The sequence below is a fragment of the Thalassophryne amazonica genome, chromosome 7 (genome assembly GCF_902500255.1).
Source record: "Thalassophryne amazonica chromosome 7, fThaAma1.1, whole genome shotgun sequence".
Taxonomy (NCBI): Eukaryota; Metazoa; Chordata; class Actinopteri; order Batrachoidiformes; family Batrachoididae; genus Thalassophryne; species Thalassophryne amazonica.
The window spans coordinates 78,074,141-78,089,852 of NC_047109.1; the positions used below are offsets into that span (position 1 = coordinate 78,074,141).

The 15,712-nt window shown below is 40.5% G+C and overlaps 1 pseudogene; it reads right to left on the reverse strand.

The window, feature by feature from the left end:
- Positions 1–125: 125 nt before the first annotated feature.
- LOC117514286 lies at positions 126–14,687 on the reverse strand (annotated as a pseudogene).
- Between the last annotated feature and the right edge of the window lie 1,025 nt (positions 14,688–15,712).

A 15,712-nucleotide genomic window follows, 5' to 3' on the forward strand; every position in this document is an offset into this window, starting at 1 on the left:
CATCAGGTTACAATAACTTGTCACGTAATGATGCCTATAGACAGATTTAATTTTAACATTTTATCTCCACTCTGCCAGAAATGCAGTAGACACATTTTCCAAATAGGAATGACAGCACTGACTTGTAATTTCTTAAAAGTATTTATTGAAATTTTACAATCTTATTATATATAATCACACCCCATTTTATCACATCTCCCATGCAGTACTGAGAAAACTGTAAATGTATCTGGAAATTCACATTGTAGCACTTTTTCTGACCTTTTTCTTTCTGAAAAGCCCAAAAAATAGAATCTATAATAAAAGGCAGCTTTCATGATCACATTTTCCTGTTGCATCTCTGCTTTCCAGTCAGCTGCATTTACACATAAAACTTGAGCTGTAATACAGTTCTTATGTTTTTGTGGATCTGATTCAGTTTAATGTGCTCCCCATTCAACCTGTGACTCTTCTGGGCAGCATACGGACAACAGCAGGTGAGACATTTAGATACAGTCAGCCCATGACTTAAACACACCACCAGAACTTTGATTCTATTGTTTTTACTCTACATGTAAACAGGTTCAGTGCACATTCACCAGGTTTTCACTTGAAAGATGGTAAAATGAAGAGCAGAGCTATAAGATCAAAAAGAATACCTTAAATTTGCAACACCAATTCAGTTTTATCCAATGTTTTCTGGGTAAATCTGGTACAGGTTCATTCACTGCAGAGAGCTGCTGTAATTCAGATAATGTAAAACTCAATGTCTCAAAGCTTACTTCTTGAAGTTCTTTTTTAATTTACAAGTTTATTAATTTGTCACAAACAGGAATATGCTGTAATATTGCATCTTCAACAAGTTTAACTTAAAAAAAAATATTTGTAAAGAGAGGGAGTCAGAGACCAGTTCAATTGCATAGCAATTTAATCCATGTCCAATAAGGACTCTTTCCCTGGCACAGGGAGAGGCCCTGTGGTCACGCTCAATCAGTGTTTGATTGATCACGACAATAACAATAAAACTATCGATAACCACTCACCGTCTCCAACAGTGACCACATTTAACAGGCATTGTAGGATCTGAAAAGAAGCCGTTCCTACACACCATAACTAAATGTTCACTGTATGTCCACCATTCTAAAGTGGCAAATTACAGTAAATACACGATGGGCAGTTGACATATTAGTTTTATGTCCAGTCGAAGGCTTCCAGGCTCACGTTGGGTGGGCGGTGCAGATTCTTGTTGAAACGGAAAAAGAAATAAAAAAAAAAAAAAAACATGAGAAACATGCATGGGGTTGGCTTTCCTAATGCCACATACTGAGTGTGCACACAGACAGGCACAGACGCAGATCTCTAATGATAGCCCTCTCAGCTCACGCAGTGCAACGCGTCTGACCACACCCACGGGGTGTCTTGATCAAACGCAATGTGCTACTTGAGGAGCAAGGGGGCTTCACGTGAGATGCAGCCTATACAGACGCCAGTCTCCATTTTAGGAGAGGGTTTCTACTACACATCAATCTCTATCCACAGTTTGGAGTTCAGTCTCGGAATGTCAACAGCAGCACATTATGTCTCTGTCCTTGCGCTTTTCTCGGTCCGTCACTGCAGGTCTCTGTCTTCAAGGTACCTGTACTCGAAGGTGAACCCCTCCTTCTTCCTCTGGCCCCATTTCTCATAGTCAAAGTAAATGTAAGTGCCCTGGAGGAGGGAACAGCCATGAATCATCTAACCAATGTTGTCGTGGAATTTATTTATTTTTTTGCACAAAGTAAAACATGCATGTTTTCATGTTAGTTTCTACCTCAAAATCATTCATCGTAATTAAAGTGTGGCGTAGGGGCACCTGTTCAAACTCGTCAGTGATGGTTTTGGGCTCCTCGTGCCTCTGGAACCACATCATATACTTTGTGTGAAACCTCCAGGATTGTTTCTTCAGAGCTTTCGCAGATAGATACTGAGCCTTTGTGCCCTGAGGGAGGCAAAAAAAAAAATGTTTTCACAGCATGAACAAAATACTGGAGGCAGCAGGGAGAGCTGAATGACTGCATTATTACCTCTAGGTAGTAGAAGATGAAAAAGAGAGTTTCTGTGGACAGTCTCTGGTAAAACTCTATGGAGTCAGAGTGATGCGGTGGGACCTGATGATGGAAGGGTAGTGTGGGACACGGATTCCTCATCAGGTATTGTCTTTAAGACAAAAACACAAAAGGTTACAAATGCATTTGTAAGCACACCCATGGTGTTCCCTTCAGGTGTTAGAAACCCAGGTGTCCGGCAGACACGTGCTGAAATTTGACCTCTTTTAAAGGTGCCCTCTATTTTTTTTTCTGTTGTGAGACAAACTAGCTGTGTTCAGAATCAAAGGGTTTGTCTACTCAGCTGAATAACACATTTAAAGTAATTAACAGCTCTGTGGGGGAAAACTAAAAGTTGTCACTACAAGCACATCGCAACTGTTTCATTTCAACTCCATTGTGACATTGTACAGGGACAAAATTTCAATATATTTCACTGTCTAAATACTTATGGACTTGACTAATGCATTTTAAAACACACACACACACACACATATATATATATATATATATATATATATATATATATATATAAAAAACGTGATTACGATATGCTACTGATCAGTACCAAACTGATGTAATGATCACTCTGACATTCACTTTAAAACTACAGAACAGAAATGAGGCAGATTTAATCATCTTTAAAAGGCATTTTGTTTTTATTTATTCAAATATTTATTATCTTTTCACAATCATGGTACATGGTGCTCGCACAAAGATGCATTACATATAGAAAAAAAATAAAATACAAGAATACATAGTCTGATCTAGGGGACAATGTTTTTAATCATGTGGCTCTTCTACTTTCAGATAGTCCCAAAACCTGTCCCAGAATGAGACAGTCTCTTTCATTCACACCCTCAGCTAACCTTCTTAGCATACATTCTTATGAAGCAGTTTCAATCATTACACTGGCTCATTCTCGAATACTGGGTACAGTCAATGTCTTCCAGTGTCTCAAAATAATTCGACAAGTTGTAATCAAGCTTACAGAAACCACTGAAAAATATTTTTTGAGACATTTGGAAGATAGCTTTTGTCTCCCAATAGACAAATCTCTGGATGGAGTGGTATATCTAAACCAAGCCAGCTATTTAAAATATATATGACCCTCTCCCAAAGAGGTGTGATGAGCGAGCAATCCCAAATACAATGAATAAAAGTTCCCCTTTCCCTTCTACATTTCCAGCACAAATCATCACCCAACAGTTTCATTCTAAACAATCTCGATGGAGTAAAATAATACCTGTGCAAGACTTTGTAATGTGTAATTTTACTCCTGGCCTCTCTCACATATTTACCAAACTCTGACACTATTTTTTCCCCACTTATCAGGTTGATATTCATGACCCAAGTCTTTTCGCCAGCTTCCTTTGAGGCTATTAGTATTGTTACTAATGGCAAGATTAGCAACTTTATAGAATTGAGAGGCCCTATGCTTTATCAATGGGAGCTTCAAAAATGTATAATTTGATTATCACTGAGACTGCATGGTACTGAACAAATGCAGCTCCTAATTTGTAAATATTTCCAGAAGTTATCTCTACCCATCAGATTATATTGCTGCTGCAACTGATCATATGATAATAATACACCATCTTCAAGTGCATTTTGTTAACGGTTAACAGTCTGTACTAGCTTGGTGCTTAGCAAATTTACATCAGTTGCATGAAATTGTGTGTGAATGTGTGTAAAACTTTTAAAAGTACTATCAAATAAAATGCAAAAATTAAACATGGTACATTCACAGGCAGCACAGTGTCTGAGTGGTTAGTACTGTAGCCTCAACTAGAATGTCCTGGGATTATTTCCTGCCTGGTGCTTTCTTTGTCTGCGTCCCCTCCGCGTGCTGTCTTCCTCCCACATCCAAATACAAGCAGTTAAGGTAAACTGGAAACTCTGACCGTAGCTGTGAGTGAGTGAGCGTGTGAATGTGTTTTTGTCTATATATGGCCCTGTGATAGACTGGTGGTCCATCAAAGGTGTACCCCGTTTCTCGCCCACTGACCACTGGGATAGGCTACCTACCCCACACCCCCCCTTAACTGGAAGAAGCGGGTTTAGAAAATGAGGGGTACATTCACCTGATCCTCTCAGAGTCAGAGGGGTGTGGCATGTGAGTCCACGCAGCCTCCTGCATGGCCTGCTGGTGGAGCTGGTCCTTTGGGAGAGGAGTTGGACCCAGCGGACAAACACCTAGTGAGGGGGGAATGCTGACTTCTGACACAGACGGCTGGGGGGCAGCAGGTGTGCCCGGGGCTGCAGATGACCCAGAGAAAATATCTACAGCACCAAAACAGATGATGTGGTCAGTTACACAAATACAGCCTGTCGGCTTCAGACATCTCCTGCCTGTTTTCTACTGGCTGATGTTCTGCATTACAGATCACAGTGGACCTCTGCTGTTGCAACTTGTGCACTGGAGAAAAGATCAATTTTCAAAATTCCACACCAGTGATGCCAAATCCTTGATCTCTGGACATAAATAGAAATAAAAAAAAAAATCTGTAGTTTTTGTCAAAAGCATTTCTGTTCAGACATTATTGGCATGAATGTCTTTCCATACATCTGAGCTGAACTCTTGCAGCTGGCTGTGCTGCACGTCAGGATGTAATTCATAAAGAATGCAGGATGTCTTATTTTGGTAGGAAAAAACATTTTAGTTGATTGTAGTTTATTGTCTGTATTACAGCATTTGGAAAGAGGTGTCATTTTATTTAAAACAGTGATTCACTTTGAAGTTATTAATTCCAACCAGACTGTCTCGGCAAAGAGCGGCGCAGTGTTTGGAGCTGTGCCAACGGAACGGAGGACGATTATCGTTGCTTGTCGGCAACAAGACAAGAGTCCCCAGTTAGTGACTTTAACCTACACAAAAGTGACTCACGATTAACATATTTTAATGGCTTTGAGAGGGGTTAAGAACTTTCCACTTCTGAAGAGCAGCGAATCAAAGAACCAACGAAACAGCGGATCAAAGCACTGCTTCATTGGTTCACGCTTCAAAGCGGAGTCACGCTGCAGAAGCTGTTGATTACAGAGCCGCTGCAGGGTCTGTAATCAACGTAGAGAAATGATCATTTCCTGACAAACCCCCTCAAAAACAACGGCCACTATGAAGGACCGATAATGGAATCGTTAAGCAAAAAGGCTATTGATATCGGTGGATCGAATCATTTCTTAACGATACCCGAAAATAACCGGTTCTCAATACCCAACCCTAATCACAATGGACTCAGTCACATGACAAAACACAAACACAGACTCAAAACAATGAGGTCTGACGATCACACGTTACATTCTGGAGCACATGGTTAGAAAGAAAAGGACAGAGATAAGTGAAGAGCTCTGTTGAACCCAAATTTTACAATTTGGAAAAAACAATTCATTAAAAGAACATGCAGAGGATTAATGAAGTCAGTCAAGAAGTTCATGGATTTTCAGTAACCAATTGTAAAACTACAGCATATTCAGCTACGTATACAGGTGAGGATCGGTCAACCGCCTATGTTGGGACATGTTTTCATCTTTGAACATGCCAAATAAAGTAAAGAGGTCTATAAAGTTGCTTTTGAAGCCTTGTTGCTAATCACAGGATCCTGGTGGCCGCTGCTGCTCATTTTTAAACATTGCAGTTAGTATTTTCTAAAGGTTTTACACATATTAACAAACAGTGACATAGCTATCTCTCACTTTTCCCCTTTTCCACTAAGCGTGTGCATGTAAAGGAGCACACAGTGACAGTGAACCAATCAACACTAACACTAATTTATTAGGATTACTAAATTGAATAGTTTTGACTGTGTTGAGTGCTTGGTCTGAAAAGTAAAGGTCAAACAATGCCACCATCCACTGGATTCTATGACGTGATATATGTTACCCTGTAACGTGACAACTAAGCATGACACATGGTCCAAACTATTCCTTTAAAAAACCCTATTAACCAATAATTTGGATCACTTTTTATCAAAATTGGAGCAACTTTATAACTGTACAAACTGAAATTCACCTTTGTCACCATTCTTGCTGTCTTTACCCCATAACTCCATACTTCAAAGATAGTCCAAACTATAACTTTTTGGAATCTTTATAATCAAACAAATAATGTGGTATAGCTTTCAATATGATTGGAGCTTTTTTAAGTTTTGACCCTTGTGTAATTCTTCAGTTGACCCCTAACTGGCTGCCTATTGAAAATTCAAGTGGCCAGTCAGTTATTTCAAAAGTGTAATGTCTGAGTAGTATTTCACTATTTGAAAGACTCCTCTGTAAATATTCTGTTATCTGCTGCACTATGATACCATCTTTCACCAGAATTTATGGAACTCACTAACTAGTCAGTCTACAGATGATGATTTAAAGAATAAAAGCATGAACAGATTACTCCTTGTAAGTCAGTTCAACAAATGTGTGAAGATTCCCACCTCTGTCTGTTAGGTGCAGGCTGGGAAGCTCTCCATCCAGGCCTGATCCCAGTGCTGCCCTCTCAGCCATCGCCTTCAGAGAGCTCAGAGGCTCAGGAGCCTGACAGGGAAACAAGACAATGTTAAAGCCAAAGTAAACTTTAGTTCAGTGAAACCAGACACTTGTTACCAAGGGAAAATAACAGCAGTGTTAAAGACAATGTTTCCAGCAACAAAGAAAAGCATCAGAATCATCAATGCCATCACCTCTAAAGCCTCTCTCACACAGAAAGCACATACGTGGTGTTTAGAGGCACGTGCTAACACTCGCCACCCAACTCTCCAGTATTGGCCACTAACATGTCACTACTCGCCACAAACACGTCACACGGTTGGCGGCACTCACCAGGGTGTGGCGAGTGTTTTGGTCATGTTCAAAACACTCGCCATTTAACTAGACTCATTGTGCGGTCTCCACTTACATGCCACTAACTCAGCACACATGCACGCACACACGCACGCACGCACGCACGCACGCACACACACACACACACACACAGTCTGTGTGACAAGCTGGACAGCATCAGGTTGTTCAGAAACTCCAAATCCATGATCACATGCCATGCACACACCGGCAGTCACCGTATTGGCAGTAAGTGCAGGTGTGTACATGGCGAGTGTAACATACTAATTGGTTGCCACTATCATACCACGCCTTCTATGTCAGAGTAGTTTAAGTTAGCAAACTGCACCTGATGCCAACACAACGAACGCTTAATCTGTTTTATAATATAACAACATAAACACATTCGACCATATTAAGCATTTGACTGCGTGTTTTCCAGCACAGATAACCACATTAGAAAGTGATACATGGACCACTGTTAAAGTGCATGTACGTTTGTGAACCCCTGAGCTTTTACATATCTCAATTTTTTTAATGACATCAAATTTTCCAAACATAATTCAGGCTTCTTTATGTTAAACTTTCAAAAATGATGCCCTTTAAACTCACAGTGAAAACTAATCTTTACAACATGACATAAATAAACTAAAAGAGAATAGCAAGGAAAGCCACTAAAACACCTAATCAGCTCTGTGTAGGAGTTACAGGCTTCTGCGGCTGTGACTGGAGAAATTGTTGAGGGTGTAACTTTGTCTGTGTATCACAGCTTCACAGTGGAGTGAAAGAGAATGATTTCCATCCAACAAAACTGATCAAATCTTACACTTGCATCACCCATGTGCCTACAGGCAAACTGTTGCTGAAATTTCACATGGTTTTAAGAAAATCTTTCTCTATGCCAGTCCACTATGAAGCTGTTTATCTGGTAACACAACACTTAAATGTTACAGTCTCTAGAATTTCTCTGATCAAATTTTTTTATATAAGAAGGCCAAATTATGTTGGGTTTTTTTTTATATATATATATAATGTCATTATAAAATTCAGACAAGTAACAGGTCAAAGGTTCACAAACTTTTGAGCACCACTGTATTTGTTATGGTAGGTCCACAAATGTGTACAAGGTTAGCCGTCTAAAACCTCAGCATATTGGAGTGGAACGCAAATAATGAATACAAGCTCAAAGTGCAGATTTTTAGTTTATACTGACTGTGCAAAAAACACAAACTGACAAATGTAAATACATTTAATGTCTCAACCATTTATGTGGAATTATGACAGCAGCAAATTACCCTTAACAGGAATCACTGATTCAAAGGTTGGGAATAAACTGTCAGTTTTTACTGTCAGCCACAAATTGCAAATAAATAATAGCAAATATAACTGCCACCCTGACGGCGGTGTTTGGATTTCTCAACCTCATGATGCCTTACTTCACTTAGCTAGCAGTAGCAGCTATTTACACTTCATATTAGCATTAAACATGATTCCAAAGACACATGCAACACTTGAACAAAACTCTACACCTTGTATTTGCTAACTAATAAATTAAATAAGCAAACGACACACACCTGGTCACGAAACATCTGAGCAAACAATTGCTCACTTATATAAGAGGAAACTGCATAAAAAAGTATGGAATTACACCATTCACCAGCTCACTTTCACCAACACTATACTGTCCAGATCAAAAATTTACAAATATTTATAGACTTAACTGAAAATATGGCCACCAACAGCAGAACTTTGAGGCCGGCCATTGATAAATGAGTTGCATATTTTACAAGCTAACACTGACAGTGTAGCAAACAAACATACCTTGATACAAGATTTACATCCTTTAATGGTATAATTCTGCTCAGTATCAACACTCCACTCAAGCAACTTTGCTGTTGTTTCTTCATTAATTTGCATCTTCTTGTATGATAACTGCAGTTAAAAAACAAACTATCACATGGAGTAGCTTCCATATTAGCAACCAAGGGGATATTTACTCAAGAAAGAGGTTTGTGGTTCTACTTCTTCACAGTATGAGGTAGATCATTCCTATTCATGTAATTTGTAGAGAAATCCTTTTACTTTACAATTTCAACCAGCTATGTCTTACACCTCTCAACTTCTTCATGTAGAATCACAAAAGAAGCTGCTGCTTACATATTAAAAACTGGCTTTTTAAAAAAAAAAAAAAAAAAAAAAAGAATATCTGCTTAACTGATGACAAATCCTTATTAGACCACTAAAAGACTGACAAACACAGACAACCAGCTCTAGCTGAATGTTATCACAGTTCTGCTCACCTTGAGGCCCTCGGAGGCCTGTGTGTAGGAGTGGGGCCCGTTGAGAAGACTCCCTCCTACGGTGTGCTGTCCGAAAATGATGGGGACGGAGAACTGGGAGGCAGGGTGATGGAGCTGATTAAACTGGGCCCATTGTCCATCCTACACCAGTCACAGTGGAAATACAGAGAGCCAAAGTTAATGTGGTGAACTAGGGAGCTGCGAGCAAGCTCACAAAACAATACCCAGTCACAGCCAATACTACATCATACATTATATATTGTGGGATTACTCATTGATGACGGAGCGGCTGAATGAATAAAGTGATCAACTGCTGTCCATGTAACTGACACAAAAAAGTCAATATTACATGCATCAATTAAACAAGATCTGAATCACTTCCCCTTAAAGATGCCAGACAAAAATTACTTTCCATCATGTACATCTTCATATGGTGTGCCACCATTATTGAGACATGCCATATGAACCCCCCCAATTTTTGTTTGCAGGGTGTATAAAAAAAGGAATATGTGAAGTGGTAGCTGTACTACAGCTTTAAATCACTTCCACAGGAGTGTTCTCTCAGCCCCCTATTCTCACTTGCTCTCTAAAGTAGGATAACAGTTGCAACAGCTGTGATCACATACCACGAGAGAGAGAGAGAGAGGGAGAGAGGAGAGAGAGAGAGAGAGAGAGAGGAGAGAGAGAAGAGGAGGAGAGAGAGAGAGAGAGAGAGAAGAAAAACCCTTAACAACCTCAATCAGATGGGCCGTGTCAGCTTTTTTTGCTCATAATTGCTCCAGATCAAATCAGTATAATTTACTCCAGTGAACTTCAAATTACACTTTATTAGCTCCTCCATCCATCATGCAGCTTAGGCTTTATTTATTGAAAAGCAGTAAATGAACAAGACAAGAAGACAACAGCAACAAGACCCTCCCCTTGGTGTCTGCTCTCAGGCACAGAAACATCAGCGTTACTTGGGTGTACTGAGGACAACAGCTGCTTCAACTTGTTGCATGTGAATCAGAATACTCCAGAATTGGAATTGAACCATATCAGAATTCTACAGCATCACAAGACTTCTGAAACTACCATACATTTCAGAAGAATGCAATGCTAACCCTTTTTTTTTAAATCCTCCTTAAGCTCTCCAAACCTAAATTGTTTAAAATAATTACTGTGGTTGCCAGTGGTTTAAAGTGGTGGACCTGAGACCACAAAGCACGGTCAGAGCAAAAAATTACAAAGGCCCTAAATTAAAATTAACTGGATTCTGAGTGCTTCCTCAATGTAAATAAGACTGAAGATGCTAGATGTTTATACTTTTTGCAGAGCAAATCTAGTAAGACTCTACAAACTGAGCACATTTTATTTCATATTTAGATTACAGCTTACAGGTGAACACTTTTTTGATGCATTTTGGACGAAAACTAAAAGTAGGACAAAGTTGTTGGTGGAAAGAGAAGCGTAACTATCTCACCTCTGCGATGAACTGGGGAAAATGTCATTTTATTTTATGGGCTCCGATTCTTGGAATATTGACTGAAATGAGCATTTAAATTTTGTTCTACATAGTTATTTGGCACACTACTGTGGTTGTTTCACAGAAATATATTTGTTTTATATATTTACTGTATATTTCTTTCATTGTTGAACTGTTCACATTTGAGAATACAGGTATTGAAGATTTTTATGTTGGCATTTCTGTCATCTTCTGTGGTGATGTAGAACCCTAAAATTAAACAGATTAAACCAATATAATGTGTGAAGCACTTTCAGATAATGTGGACAACTTACGGCTGGCTGGTTGAAGAACTAAGAGATGATGGTTGGCTGCTTTGTGACTGGCTTGGTGTGCTTAGAACTGAGTCTGTGGAACTCTCTGCCACTACCAGCACTATAACCTAGAGGTAGAGGAGGACAAAGGTTGAAAAGTAAGCCTACTCCTAAACCAATACCACTGCTGAACTTTTTTTTGTTAAATAGAAACTGAATGGCCAAAGAAGGTCAAACGTAACAACGTACTTGTGCTTCCATTTTGCTTAGTCCACTTGGTGGTCTAGCAGAGCAGCATTCACCCCTACTCCTCCAAACGATACCGACATTCCCTCCGTTGTTTCCCATCATGCTAACTACCCCTCCAATGGCAGAGCTGACAGAACTTGGGGGCACCTGAGAAGCACCCAGAGGCTACATTTTGCCCAGGAACCAGACTCAGTATGCTCCCACTAAGAGAGCTGTGAGCTGGGCTTGAACCCAGCAAACCCAGCCCTGTTGCTGCGCCATTGGGTGGTGACTCCACTGGAGCCAGAGGTGGGTGATGATAGTGTTGTTCTCCACTGAAATGCTTGACTGGGTGGTACTGCTCAAACCCAGGCCTCCTGATGCTGCAGCCTGAGCGTAAGGAGCAGGTGTGGACCCTGAAATGAGCCCTGCCATTGTGTTTAAAGGAGTGGAGTGGCCGCCCAGGCCTAAACCAGACATTTGGTTGGCACTGCTGGTTCCTGTCAAGCCACCTTTGTTCAATCCCAGCCCCAACCAAGTCCCAAATTGGACGGTGGGGTGGGTCCCGGTGTGGACTGAGACTGAGAGTTGGAAGCCGATGAGCTGGGTGTGCTGGTTGTTTGAAGAGAAGGTGCAGTGGAAGCTGGGAGAAGGGAGTTGCTGGGTGGACTGGGGGTGTTGTTAGAGGGGACAGAAGACTTTGTTTGAGGTGGCTGCTGCTGCTGTGATTGATTTGCTGACTGAGGTTGTTGTTGCTGTTGTGGAGGTTGATGTTGGTGTTGCTGCACTGCGCTGCTGAAGCTTCCTATAAGACTGCTGCTCGTAGGAACTACAGGAAGCCTCCAACAACACTTGCCATGGACACTAAGGAGGAAGATGAGGATGACCCCGAGGCGGTTGAAGAAGAGAAGGAAGATAGCAAGGATGGGGTGCCGTTCTTCACCGGTGACTGCAAATGAAAAAGCATAAATGACATTTCTGAATAAAAACTGATGAGGACAATCAAGCCAATATGAGAAGCAGTGTACAGTAAGCTATGGAGGCCCAGAAGTGCAGAAGGTGGTACAACTACATCAGACGTCTCCAACCATGGTCCCACAGAGAAAAGGCTCATCCTCTTTCAGTGTCTGAGTGGCAAAAACCCTCCATCCACTGTGATTCTCCAGGACCACAGATGAAGAGTACGGCACTAAACTGTTCGTCTACTGACACAGCAGAGAGAGCCTCTCACCTGTCTAACTTCACTGTCTGCCGACCGTCCCCTTTTCTTATCGTCTTCCGAGTTCTCCTATAGGAGGAGATACCTTAATATGACAATCCACCTTTGAAATGCTAATTCATTACATGAGCCAGCGGATTAAAACAATGTGTCTTGACTAAGGGTTGACTACATTGTAAATTTGAGAGAGGGGTATGTGCAAGGTTGTGTCAGAATACACTTTTAGTATGCAGTATCCCTTTAACACCATGACCAATGATTTATGATACAAGACAACATACGAATTGGCTAAACTTACAGCAGTGCATGTAGCTGGAGATGGGGGAATAGGTGAAGAAGAGGTGGTGGAAGTGGGAGTGCTGCTCGAGTGAAGATACATCTCATCTTCCATGTTACCCTGACCTGATGGTGATGTGGCAACTAATGCTGCAGCTACAACAGAAAGACAAGACAGGCAAATGCTAACTCAGATGTCATTAGTAACCGGGTTCAGGTGTTGAAAATTAACACTTATGATGTCCACTGTACCACTGAATACGAACACCACTCAGATGCTCTCACAGGCCTTCACGTTCTACTCACGGATGTCTTCCAGGTCTAAGTCATCATACAGGAACTCATTCTCTTCAAAGTCTGGGGTCTTGAGAGGAATCAATGTAGTACTCAACATCATCCTTGATCTTTGGATTGCATCTACTGGCACAGAGTCATTATCCAGCATTCGTAAAATGGTCTCCAACATACGATATGAACCTATGTCTCTCAATCAACCGTTTGAGCTCATCAATACGATCTTGCTCTACAAGACAGGAAGAAAAACAACATGATTTATACAGAAAATGTTAGCCTTTGTCACAACACAGTAATAGTGAACATTATAATGGTTTATATGGTAATTGCATAATCAGGATGCGACACTAACTTACCTCTTATCCCTTCTTCTTTCTCGTTTGCACTGAAGAGACTCAACCTCACTTTCAAACTGATCCACCTGCTATTTAGAGTGTCTATTGTACTCTGGGAGTCAGACAGAGAGAGACTGAATTACTATCAATTCGTCTTTGAATTTAATATTTAAAAGACCTCCATTAAACTGTTGTGTGGTTAATAAGTCCCACCTGTCTAAATATTTATTCCGGTTTGACCAATTACAGATTGCTTAATTGCAAAATTAACCATCTGCTCATTTTTTTTTCCTTGTGTTCAAACACTGAAATGGCTATTAAGAGAAACATAACCAACAAAAATTAAGTAGGCATAAATAACAATTAACAGCTTACTGTTAACCACTGTTCCCGTTCTTCTTTTTCCCTTGGCTGGATCAAACTTTCGGGCCAACCCCAAACCTTCTTTAGAGTAGGCCTTCGTTTTTGTTTCACGCTCCACCACCTTGAACCGCTCCATTTGCTACAAAGTCCAATAACTTTTTAGGCTAACAATTTAAATGTGACAATTCCCTCAAGTATAATTTTACAGACACAACACAAAATATATTTCTTAAACTGTAGAGAACATACCGTTTCGATAAGTTTGCGATTCTCAATTAGTTGCCTTTTGTCTTTGATCTCATTAGAAGCAACCCACGTCCTTTATTTGATCTCTCAATCGCTGGGAAGAATATATATGGTGATATGTTAAACAGATTCAAATGCACACAGCAAAAGTCAAAAGTGTAGTAAACAACAAAAGAATAGCTCACTTTATGGCCTAATTTATCTTACCTGTAATTTTTTAATCTCTTTTTTGAGATCAGCCTCATATTTCTCCTTCTGATTTGCATTGGCTGCATTGTGGAGCTGTAATGTAGGTAACAGGATGCTTTACGTTTTCTTGCACAGATTTTTAATTAGGTATGATGCAACAGAGGAGATAAAGACACCTCACCTTTGCCAATATCTTCAAAACTGTTCTACACCTTCAGCTACCTTTTTCAAACAATCTATCAATTTCACCTGAGGAGATGAAACATTACATAAATACCTGCCTTTCGTGCATCGTCCTACCAACATAATGCCAAGCGTTAAAGAGTTTGTGTGTTAGAATAGATATCAGATAGGAATTGCATGCCGATTTCAATGCCACGTACTTAGGGCAGCCTGACCATCTCTTCTTACCTTGTAATTTTCTCTTGTCAGCCATGGCTCCAACTACGACACTGTCCACATTCCGTCTGTCACAAAGGGAGCTGAGTAAAACAAACAAACATAACGCTGATCAACAGACAGGTCAGACAGAAATCTTTGTATAGGTTCCAGCTAGTGTAACTGATGTTAGCTCCAGCTAGCTGGCCCGTTAATGTCAGCTGCACAAATGTTAACCTCACCTCACTCTTGCCTGACCGTCTTGTCATTACACACACGTAAATGCCTCTTATCGCGCTAACGTTACCCGACTTAAGCGACAGAGTTGTCAGCTAAAATTAGCTCATAGCCAAGCTAACATGGATAGCAGACAGCTGTTTAGCTCGTCCACCTCGCACGATAACCGACCCATTTCAAAAACAGTACTTCCGGAGCGTCTAGCTGAATCGAGTTCATATTCATGCATCACTATTTAGGGGTCCAGTATAGCTGATATATTGTGGGTTGTTACGTTGTGAAAGCCCCGCAAAATTATCAGAAGCCGTTCTAATCATTAGCCTTCTAGCTAATGTGGCTAGCGTTAACTATCTAGCTAATGCATAAAATGCTAGCTAGCAGCTTAGTTAGCCAAATTTAAGATATGGGGAAACAGGGTCAAACCCAAGCAAGTATATTCATACATGTTACGACATTTACCCTAGGGGTCTGGGCTTTCGTTTATCTTTTTTCAATTAAAGCCAAACTAATTCCAAAAAAGGTCTTCTTTACTTCCAAATTGTGTTTTCTTTTCGACTAGCTCGCTCACTGTAACAGCAATTTCTTCTTCTTGGCTTTTTACAGAGGTTGGCAACCAACGCTGAAGATGGACGGTAGCTGAAATCCCACCTCCACATTCGACCCCGCCCCTCAACCCAATCTACCAGATGTGATTGGGCAGGTTTCACGCTTGTCACGGCGAAACATCCGCTTGAATGAGGCCCGGACACTCACAGGATTTAAAAATATGTGCTTCAAATACTAATAAATGATAATAATAATTAAAATTAGGGATAAATTTGGGCAGGGGTAGTCCAAATGGTTTAGTGTACTTCTTTCAAGAGCGGAAGGTTCCAGGTTCAAGGCCACCCCCTGTCCATTCTACACATAATGTGGGGTTGTGTCAGGAAGATCATCCAGTGTGAAATGTGTGCTGAATTGAAGGGACTTGACTGAGTAGATCAAATGCACACTATTTTCATTTCTCTCTCTCTCTCTCTT